We start from the raw sequence: 12159 nt of genomic DNA on the forward strand, positions 1-12159 counted from the left end.
AACATAGATGGAAAGGCATGGGAATGCTTTGGTTTGCTGTCTAAAGAGACGTTCATATGTTTATAAGCTGGGCAGAAAGACCAAAGAAAATGGAAGAGGTTGAAGGCACTAAGTAGTTGAGAAGAAAAGACACAAATCACACAGCCTTAAAGAGTTATACAAAATAAGTCAATATAATGGGTGCCATATGAATTGTATAGACGGAGTAGAGGACTAGGATGGCCTGTGGTGGGCAGACAAGGTTCCAGAAAACATGGAGCATAATTAACCCTACTTAGGATGGACTGTGTTCCCTCTTCACTTCTATCTCCAAATTAAGTGCCTTTGGAAGTAATCATGCTTTGTCTTCCTTGGATTTTTCCTCTTTTTATTTATAATCAGATTTACATGATAATAATGTTACTTATGGTGAAGGTTTGTAGTAAGGAAGAAATGATAGAAGGCAAGTAACAGAGCATCAGTTTGTACTGAAAGCCTGTTGTTTTTATTGCCAGGTCACCAATGAATGTCTCTTTTGTAAACCAGTCAAGTTCACGGCAAGACCACCATCCACCCTACATTCTCCATGCGTGTTTCTATGATGGATTGTATGTGCTGGGAAAATGTAGAGATGCTCTCCTCCAGGCTATTTTGAGAACTGTTCTTATAATATGGTTCATCAGGTATTAAACTAGGTAGAATAAATATAAGGAATTTTTCTTGCATGGAGTTTTTTCTCCGCTGGCTGTCAGCTTGGTGAAGAACAGCATAAATCACCATGACAGCTACAGTGGCTGGTCTAGAGTTGTTCTGCCAACACAGAGAGCCAGAAATTTGTTTGTAATCCACAAAACATTGTCCTATGTTCACTCCTTGTGGTAACTGCACAGAGATTTGCTAATGAAACGTACACCCCAGAAGTGGGGAAGGGAGAGGGGAGGTTGGGTTGGCAAGGATACAGGATCCTTTTCCGAATGGTGATGGGGCTGCTAAGTTGATAGACTAGGAGATGCCAATGTGATCAAAAAGTTCCCACTAAATAATATTGACGTTACTATTATTCATAGTAATTGATATTACATTACAGTTTTGATATTCTATTACAGAACACTTTTTATATATCACAACTCTTAGAATTTGTATACCAAATTTGTATTTGGTATTTTTTTTCCCTGTGATACAAAAGTAGAAACTGTAAATATCCAAGGTTCCATAGCCAAGCAGTGGCCCTGGACTTGGACCCCAGTCTTCTGACCCATGCTCATCTCTACTCTTGGAAAGACATCACAGCTATTGCTTCCTTGATCTGTGTGCAAAAAGGATGCTGTCCTCTGATGGGTGCTGCCACAGTGTGCGTGTTGTAGCCCTTACTGTATTCAAATACTAATAATAGCTCATTTTGAGAACTTAAGATGTACCCAGCTCTGCTCTAAGCATTTTATATTAAATCTGTGTGGTATGAACTATTCTAATCCCCATATCAGGGATGATAAATCTGAGGCATTGAGAGGTTAAGGAACTTTCCCAAGGTCACATACCTAGTAAGAGGCAGGGCTGATGGATGCCAGGTCCTGTGCCAAATGTCTCTGCCTGGATTGTTTCATTTAACTTTCACCATAATCCATATTAGTACCCTATTAGGCATTAACATCCTCCCATTTTCTATAGATGCAAAGGATAGAGTTTAGAGATATATGATAGAGCCTTAATCAAGTCAGTTTAAAATAACCTTCTGTACACATGGAACTAATAATAATATGTAAACAGGTAGCTTATATGGTATAATTAGGACACTGAAGGTGTTTCCACCCAATGAATGGCTTAGATTATTGAATCTCACAATTGATTTCTCAACTATTTCTTTGAAATGTATTTTAGAAGCGATCTTTCTGTGAAGGTATATCATTCCTTGGTAATTAATATACTATATAGATTACTTTTGATGTGTCAGTCAGTTTTATAAACTTCAGCTGTATTGTTACAGCATGAGGCCCTGAAAGGCATCTAGTCCTGGCTTTTGGCTGCTGCAGCTTGCACAGTCTTCTCTTCACTTTCTACCTTTCATATGCAGACTGCTAGTTGTCATTCATAATCTGCTACGGGCTTGAAAATCAAACATTTCAGAATTTGTAATTACAGTATAAATAGATGTCTGATAAAGCTTGGGAACATATATATAAATGAGTAGTTCACAAAACTCCACAATTAACTACCAGTAAAATTATAAACAAGATGTCTACAGAAGTCAAGGGCAAATTTTTAAATATTTATCATTTTTGTAATTTGGAGAAATAAACAAATTAACTCAACACTTGAAAATGGTTTGAGTTCCCTTATGAAAAACATACTATTCATATTGCAGTAAAAATAGAATTCAACAGTTTTCTCTCCACCAAAGATGACACACAAGGAAGATACTTTGGAACCTGGGAAAATTAAAGGAAGGTTGAGATATTTCAAGGGGGCTACCATATCCTGCACAGTCTTCCCTTTACTTTCTACCTCTCATGTGCAGACTGCTAGCTATTGCTCATTGTCTACTATGGCCTTGAAAATCAAACATTTCGGAATTGTAATTACAGTATAAATAGATGCCTGATAAAGCTTGGGAACATATATATAAATAGATATCTCTTAAAACTCTACAATTAACTACTAGTAAAATTAAAAACAAGATATCTACAGAAGATAAGGGTAAATTTTAAAATACTTATCATTTTTGTAACTTGGAGAAATAAATAAGGTTAACACTTGACTATGGTTTGAATTTCCTTGTGAAAGGCATAACATGCATGTTGCAATAAAATAGAATTCAATGATATTCTTTCCACCAAAGATACACACAAAGGAAGATACCTTGGAAACTTCGAAAATTAGAGGAAGGCTGAGATATTTCAAGCAAAGGCTAAGAAAGAGGATGTCAGGGAGAAATGGCAACATCAGGCAAAGCAGAAAAGTCACTGAACAGGAATAATAGGATAACTTTATACGAATGATAGTTGTAATGTACACAGCAGGTAAAAGAGTTATGAACCATTATATATCAAATAAGTGCATCAGGAAGCCCAAGTGAAGCACAATTGTCTCCTACCTCCTTACCCCTTAGCACCATTTGGACATAGAAGCAAGAGGGAAATCTGCTTCAAGACAAGACCAGTCAGTGTGACCCATGTTAGAGAACAAAGGCAGTGCCCATGTGACTGACAAAACCCAGGAAGAACCGCAACCCCCATCCTCCCTGAAGCCAGGCTTCCTCACTATCCTGATCTCACTATGAACAACCAGTGGTACAAAGAGTCTTAGCCTGTTCCCAAACAGTCTGCATAAAAGAACAGGAAACCAAACTACAGAGATAAGCATGCATCTAAGAATTACCGAGCATTTCCAAAAGGTAACACAAAGAAAGATGCACCAAACATAACACATAGAAGAACTTACAGTGGAGGAAATAAAGTTAATAAAAATCAGTGTGAGACTTTAATAATATATATATATATATATATATATATTATTTATTTTTATATATATATAAATTCCTCAGATTGATATATATGTAAAATCCTCAGAAGGATATTAAAAAGTATTGCATCTATAAGAAAGAATCATCTAAACATCTTGGGAATTAATAACTTGATTGTTAACATTTAAACTCAATCAATAGTCAAAATAGGATAAGGTGTACTGCTGAAGAACTAGGGAGTTAGAAAACTGAAATGAAGATTTCTCTAAACATTTTACCAAAGGAAAAAAAGTTAAGGAGAGGAAGACTAATTAAGAGATGTGCATCTAGAAATTTTTTAATCTATCAAATAGGAAATCTAGAAAGAGAGAATAGCAAGAATGAAAAGGAACATTATTAAGCAAATAAAAATAGATAATATCCCCAAATGTAAGAAAGACATGAATTCCTAGATTGAAAGTCTCTATCAAATGTTTAGCAGAATAAAATAAAAGCAAACAAAACTTCCAAACCTAGTCCCAGTGAAGTGACTTCAGAACAATGAAGAGAAAGTCTAAAAAGCTTCCCAAGAGGAAAAAAAAAAAAAAACAGATTATCCACAGCACAACAAAAATCTGACTTTAGTTTGTAATACCAGATGTCAAAAGGAAGTGGAGGAAGACTCTTCCAGAATGGCAGAGTAAGGACATCTGAAAATCTACTCCTCTATAAAGGCAATGAGAACACTGGGCAAAAAAAGACAAAAAAACTGTCAAAATTGACTTTTTCAGGAATCTAGTTATTAATCAAATGCTTGCAACACTGAGGAGCATTAATTTTTTTTAATTTGAATTGAATTAAATTCAGCAATTTAAATTGTTGAATCTCAGTAGTGATAGTTATTAGTTTTGGTATTGCTTATGTAACAATTTACCATAAATTTAGTGGCTTAAAACAACAAAAAATTTACTACTTTAAATTTGTAGGTTACAGTCTGATGTAGAGCTAAAATCAAGGTGCTAATGGGGCTGCATTCCTTTCTAAAGGCCCTAAAGGAGAATCTGTTTCCTTGCCTTTTCCAGCCTACATTCCTCAGCTCATGGCCCCTATTCCATCCTCAAAACCAGCCACATAGCAACCCTCTGACCCTTCGTCATTAGTCACGCTGCCCTCTGGCACAGGTGGGAACAGTTCTCTGCTTTTAAGGACTCATCATTGACTGGCGCCAATCTAGATAACGTTGGATAATTTCCCCATCTCAAGGTTTTAATCACATCTGCAAAGTCCCTTTTGTCACATAAGATAACATATTCAGAGGATCTGGGGATTAGAGCATGGACATTTTGGGAGGCATCTTACTCTGCTTAGCACAAACTGAGTTTTGTGGTGTTTCAACTTGCCCTGTTCCCCTCCCCTTCCCCTCAGACCCACGGGGAAGTGACCAGCCTCATACTACTATAGCTGTAAAAGCCAGCAACTTAATAGTCACTGAAGAGGGGCAAAACAGGTTTGGAGCTTCCCCAAAGCTCATCCCCAGATAATTGTCACAAGTTGGCCTGTTAGGCAGCTCCCTGGAAAAACTTCTTCCTCGGGGCTTGTCTTTATTTAACCTAATTCTGATCTCCCTCAGCACAACAACTCCTCTCTAGGCATTTGTCAAAAACAAGCAGTTGCCTCAGGCAGTGTAACAGCTGGGGCAAACAAGAGGCTGACTGAAAAATGTGAAAGAAAATATATGGTGAATAAGATGCTTTCACAGGATTCTGAAAAGATCCAACATATTCTTGGGACTCTAGAAAGCCACACAGATGTGCAGGGCTGTGTGCATGCCCAAGAAAGACCTGAGAGAACCCTAATCTCTCATTCCAGGCTAACCTTGGGCTCTGTACAAGCAGGAAGTGAAGGCTAAGGCAGAGTTCTAAGCTGCCAGAACACTGAAGGTGGCTCCAATATACAAACACAGAATACAGTTGGGAGAATTCTTGGTTGAAGATACATAAGGAAATTTCTGTCCAGTCAGTAGCTGACCACTAAGTTAACCAAACAAAGAATTCAGTGGCCAAACAAAACAAAGAATACAGACTTTACAGAATTAGTCCAGCAAACTCACTAAAAAACAAAGAGTACTTGAAACAACAGATCCTAGGGTAGGGAAGGACTGTGAGAGAGAGAGAAAGAGAGAGAGAGAGAGTGTGTGTGTGTGTGTGTGTGTGTGTGTGTGTGATTTACAGAATGCCCACTTTATTTAAATTGTCCATTTTCCAACAAAAAAAAATGCAAGAAATAGGTAAGTGTGGCCCTTACTCAGGAAAATTATAGTCAACAGAAACTCTCCCTAAGGAAGCTCAGACATTGAACTTACTAGACAAAGAGTTTAAATCAGGTATTATAAATGATTTCAAAAAACTAAAGGAAATCATGTCCAAAGAAAAGAAGGAAAGTATAAGAACGGTTCACCAAATAGAAAATATAAGCAATGAGATAGAAACTGTTAAAAAAGAACCAAATAGAAATCATGGAGTTGTAAAGCAAAATAATTGAAGCAAAAAATTCAAAATGGGCTCAACAGGAGAACTGAGTGGACAGAAGAAGGAATCAGCAAGCTTAAAGATGAATCAATTGGTATTATTTAGTCTAAAGAACAGAAAGGAAAAAAATGAAGAAAAATGAAGAGTCTCAGAGACATGTGGGTCACCATCAAGCACACCAGCATACATATAATAGGAGTCTTAGAAGGACAAAAAAGGGAAAAAATGGGACAAAAATAATATTTGAAGGAATGGTGCAAAATTCCTACTTCAAAGAAACATGTTCATCTGTATGTTCAAGAAATTCAACAAACTTAAAGCGGGGTGTATCCAAAGAGAGTCACATCTAGACAATTCACAATGGAATTGTCAAAAGACAGAGAATATTTTGAAAGAAGCAAGAGAGAAGCATCAAAAGCAAGGGATCCCTCGTGGGATTGACAGTTGAGTCCTGAGACTGTAACACTACAGACAATTGTTCTTTTGGGCAACCAGACCCCTTTTTATTTTGGAGAATTACCTTCCCCTCTTCGTGTGGGGTCTCGGACAGTCCGTGGCAGTTCCTTGCCCTCCCCTTAGTCAAAGACGACAATCACTCTCTTTCTCAAAGTGTACCCATCCCATTGGCAGCATGTGTAAAGTGTCGCTGGGAGCTGCCATGGAGGCCTCCACATTTGCCTGGTTCTTGGATTTTCCAGAGCCTGGCTCTCCATACTGAGCCTATCTTTACTTAAGTTTTTGGTATTTTGTTCCTCATAAGTATTTAACTTTTAAAAAATAATTGCATTCAAATATTATTTATCTTAATTACTGAAATTCTGGACACCTTTTAAAATTTGACATCTGAGAAAAACCACCTCATTCAGCTCACCCTCGTCCTGACCTCAACTCCAGCCTTCCCTTTGATCCTGTGATTAAATTTTTCTGCTCAAAATAACAGAATCTGGAAACTAAAGAACCCTGGCTTATTCAAGGAAATAGAAGGATAAAAAACTAATATAATACATTGAAAAAACTGCTGCTACATATCTGGACACTTCAGGAGGAAAACCAGAAAAATGAGTAAGATCTCTTAGGAAGGTAACCGGTCACAAAATGTACAAAAACAGTAGTTTTAAAGCAAAACATAGCAAATACCTAGAATAAATATAATTTTAAAAGTAAATATATAAATGCATATAAACCCTAAAATTAAATTAACAAAAAATTTGCATGTCATTTATAAGGGAAATTACAAAACGTTCTTGAGGGGCATATCATAGGCCTAAATAGGGAGATACAATAGATTCTTGGATTGGAGAATTTAATATTATAAACATTTATACAGCTTTTCTATAAATTAATGCTTAATTTTCTGCACTTCTAATCAATACCCCTTGAAATGTTTTAAGTGAGCAACTTATCCTAAAGTTCACGCAGGAAAATAAACCTGTTACTACAGCCAGGAAGTTTTTAAAGAGGGAAACATCCGTCATGTGAGATTATAAAGTGAAATGTAAAACTGTAAAATTTGATAGTGTTTAATAGTGCAGCCTTAGTCCTAGAATAGGTAGATCAATGAAACAGATTAGGTAGTCGATAAACAAACTAGTGTGTAGATACCAGAAGTTAGTGTAAATTAAAAGAGGAATTTCAGTTCAGTTGAGACTGATGGATTCATCAATAAATGTGACTGCAACTGCTACGTAGCCATTTAGAAGAAAGTTAAAACTAGAATTCAGGTCGCCCATGGACCAAAACATACCCCAGATGGATTAAAAGGTCAAACGTAAAATGTTCAAACACACGTACAACGTATGGTGACTATTTAATCCAAGCAAGGATTGTTATCTTTAAATAAGATAATCACAGGAAAATATTAGCATATTTAACTACATGCAAATATGAAATATCAACTATCAAATTAACTAAAACGATGTAGAAATGCTATTAAATAATCTATTAAACAGAGGGAGGAAAAATGGAAAAGTTTGACAAAATGCTTTCCTTGAAAATAACCAGTTTTAGGATTTTGTTCCCCAAATTTTAAATAACTGATAATAAATGGATAATAATTCCTATTTAAATGGATGTCTAGCATATAAAAAGGACACTAAAAAAGAAAAGAAAAAGTAATCTCAAGTTCAACATGTCTTTAAAATAAGAAAATATGACATAATAATCTCCCAGTAAGTGTCATATCCAAAAATACAAGGGATATTCAGATTATGATCTCTCCTCCTATAATTCAATATTGACAGGTTTTGAGGGGGAAAGTTATGCTAATCTCACTAGATGCTAAAAAAAGTATTTGATAAATTTTAAACACTCATTTCCAGCAAAAACTCTCATTAAGCTAAGAATAGAAGAGAAAAAAAATCTTTAAAATGAATAAATACAGTGTGATAACAGCTGTTAGGTTTCCCAGTCTCTATGCTCTCCTTCTCCCATGGTGGGACAATTTTGAGCTGGCATGAGGTAAAAAAAATCACACTTGTTGTTCAGCAGAAAACCCCATTTCTTAGCCTCCCTCGCACAAAGGTGTTCCCGAAGAAGTCAGGATTTGGTACAACAGGATGTGAGTGTAAGTAATGAGTGTTACTTCTGGCTTGTGACCTCAAAAAGGACGGCGCTCCCCTCCACGTTCCTTCCCTCCTGGTAGCTGGAATACAGACGTGGTGGTGGGAGTTACAGCAGCCATGTGAGGGCAGGAGTCACAGGCTGTGCATTTTGAGGGCAGAGCAGCAACCTGGGATGATCTTGAGACCCTGATGATGGATGATGGAAGAGATAAGCCACGATTCCACTCTGTCCTGCTTGCACCCAGACTTCATATGAACCATTATTACTCTGGGTCTTTCTATTACAGCAGCTAAACCTACACCCTAACTAATACAGATAATTACTGGAAATCTAAAGCAAACATCATCATGTTATTTGCTAATAATCCCCATTAAAGCAGCCTCATTAAAGGCTAGATGCCTGCTATTACTGCTGCAAATAATATTATACTAGCAAAACAGCCAACACAAGAAGAAAATAAGAAGAATGAATAAGAAACAAAAGAAACTAAATTGTTGTTACAGCAAAATGCATGATGGTCTATCAAAAACTTACAAAGAATCAGCTATAAAACTATTAGAAATCCCTCCCCAAATTCAATGAAAGGTCCATTGGTATGTGAGCAATAAGTAAGTTTCAACACAGTGGGAAGACGAGATAGAACTCATTATGACAACAGAACCTCAAAATACCTCGAAACAAGTATGCAAGAGGAATATGAAGAAAAATATGAAACTTCATTGAGGGAACCTGAAGATCAGCTGGGAAAATGAACAGACATACTATGTTTCTGGACTGGAAGACATGATATTATAAGAGATCAATTTCCCCCAAATTAACATAAAAGTACAAAACAATCCCAATCAAAATTCCCCCAAAAAAAGTTTCAAAGGAGCTCTACAGTCTGATTTGGGAGAGAAAATACAAAAGATAGGCTGTGAATTTTTTTTAAAAGTAACAGTTAAAAAAGACATTCCCCATATGTTATCAAGATACTATATACAGTAATTAATGTTATAGTTTTAAATTATATTTATTTTATTATAGGCAAGTAATTATTTTAATTATTAATATAGTAATAATACAATGTCACATTAACACAGGAATGGACAAATAGATCCTGGACAAGATACAGTCCAAGAATGTGTGTGTTATATACATACATACAGACACACACACACACACACACACACACATACAATTTTTAGCATATGGTAATAGAGACACTTCCTGAAGGAGATAGACTATTCAGTTATATTGGAACTGAGACAACTAGATACTTAGAAAGAAAGAAACAAACTTAGATTTTTCTCTCACACCACATGTAAAAGTCAGATTCTACATAGCTCAAAAGTTTAAAAAATTTTAATCTATAAAATTATGAAATAGAAAATTGGAGGAAACTCAGAAGACAAAAATAAAATTATGACAGATTTTGCCTCTTGAAAATGAATAACTTCTTTACAAGGAAACACGGTGAAACAATATTAAAAGACAAGAGACAAATTAAGAGAAAAATATCTGCAAAATATGTAACAGATGAAGGCTTAATACATGCAATTATAAAGAGATAAAAAATAAGTCAAACTTAAAATTAAGAAACGAATTTGAAGAGGCAATTCAAAGAAAAAGAAGTGCAAATGGTCACATACATAAGAAAATATGTTCCACTTCACCAGTAATTAGGAAAATACAAATTAAAACAACATTGAGATTGTATTTTTCACCAGATTGGCAAATATTGTAAATTTCAATAATATCCAGTGTGAGAAAACAGAATTTTTTATTCACTGTTAATAAGAGTGTAAATTGGTGCTGCCTTATTCAAGGACAATTTGGCAGGAACTATCAAAATTAAAATTATGAATAGCCTTTCACCCACATTCCAGGAGCTTATCCCAGACAAATACTTGCAAATAAGCACAAAGATATCTTCACAGATTTATTCTGGCGACTTTTTTTTTAATCATAGTAAAATTTTCAAATTAACCCAAATAACCTTCCAGTGAGGAATTTACTGGTATGAAACGTTCTTCCCTTTCATCTCATTTTTAAAAATGAGAATATAGTCATGTACCTATGCATTTAAAAACCATAAGCAGTACAAGTGATAATGTTAATGAAAAAATGAATATGTGCTGTGACCCACCACATTCTCTGATGATAAGATTAGTCCACATGAAATTCTTAAGTTTAATGCAGTCATAATTAAAACAGCATCAGGATTTTTAGGAACTTAAGAAAATTCTAAAGTTTACCTGGAATATAAACAGTAAGAGCAGTCAAGAAATTTTTGACAAAGATGAGAACTTATCCCAGTAGAGGCTGAAATATATTATAAAATTATAGAAATAATGTACATAGCATTGACAAGTTTACCAGCACACTAGTGAAACAAAATAGAAATTGAGTAAAAACTCAGATAGAGCATCAGCTTCACAGGACACTGGAAGCATCCGGTGGAGAAGGGATGTAACAACCTGGTAAGTAATCCAGAACTTGGTTAGATATTTGCAGGATGGGTTATGAGAGATCTGGTTTATTTATCCTGCCCATCATTCACTAAAATAAATTCCAAATAGATTAGAGATATGAAGGATTTCAAACCTAAAAGAACATAGAGATGAATATTAATAAAATTTCTAGAGGGTAAGAAGTTTTTTAAAACATACGATCAGTAAAGAAAATCACCAAGGAAAAGATCAATAGTATGACTACAAAAAATCATATCTCTATATCTCAAAACATAATTAGGACAGAAAGCAATAAAGTTGAAAAATTATTTGCAGCAAATATGTTGAGCAAAAGGCTGACGTCTTATGTAAATAAAAAGAGCTCGTATAGATTGATACCCCATCCTCAAATAAAAACAGGCAAAGAACTAAAAGAGATCATTTGCCAAGTTGGACTACAACAGGGAAAAAAAGAAAAACAAATCAAAAGAGTGCAAAGAAATCAACATTTTGATTATACTTTTGTCTAGTCTATTAGATAAAAATCAGTATTATTTATTAACTAACGTATTACCCCACTCCAGATAGCAAAGTGAAAATTTTAGAAATCAATTTGGCATTTTGCGTCAGAAGCCTATTTGAGTTCCCACAATGGAGTTCCCTTCTGGAAATCCTTCCTAAGGAAATAATTCTTAATACACATATCAAAGCTGTACACACAATGGCTCCATGGCAGCATTATTAGAATGGCAAAAATTTGAGGTCACTTTGGAAACTGCACTAATTCAACAATAATGGAGTGATGAAGTAAATAAAAGTCTCAAAATACTGCTCAGTGCAATAAACAAATATTAACAGTGATTTTTAGTTTGCACTAAAATGATAAGATGCTTAGCATAAAATGAAAAAGCCAGAAAGACATTTCTGTAGATGACATAGTCTCAACTACCTACAAAATGTACAATTTAAAACATATATAAAGACTGAAAAGAAATACACCAAAGATTAAGTGATTTTCTACGAATGACAAATTTTGGGTAGTTCACCACTTTGAAAGTGTTTTTTTCTATTTTCCAAACTTTCTAAAATAAATGCTTATAAAAACAAAACTTTATTTTATGAAACTGTTTGAAACCATTTGACGGCACGTTCTGCCACATAAGCTGCCCAGGCACAGGGCTCTAGGGAATCTAATTAGAAAATGATGAGTTAATTAAAG

Source organism: Vicugna pacos, chromosome 30 (genome assembly GCF_048564905.1).
Source record: "Vicugna pacos chromosome 30, VicPac4, whole genome shotgun sequence".
NCBI lineage: Eukaryota > Metazoa > Chordata > Mammalia > Artiodactyla > Camelidae > Vicugna > Vicugna pacos.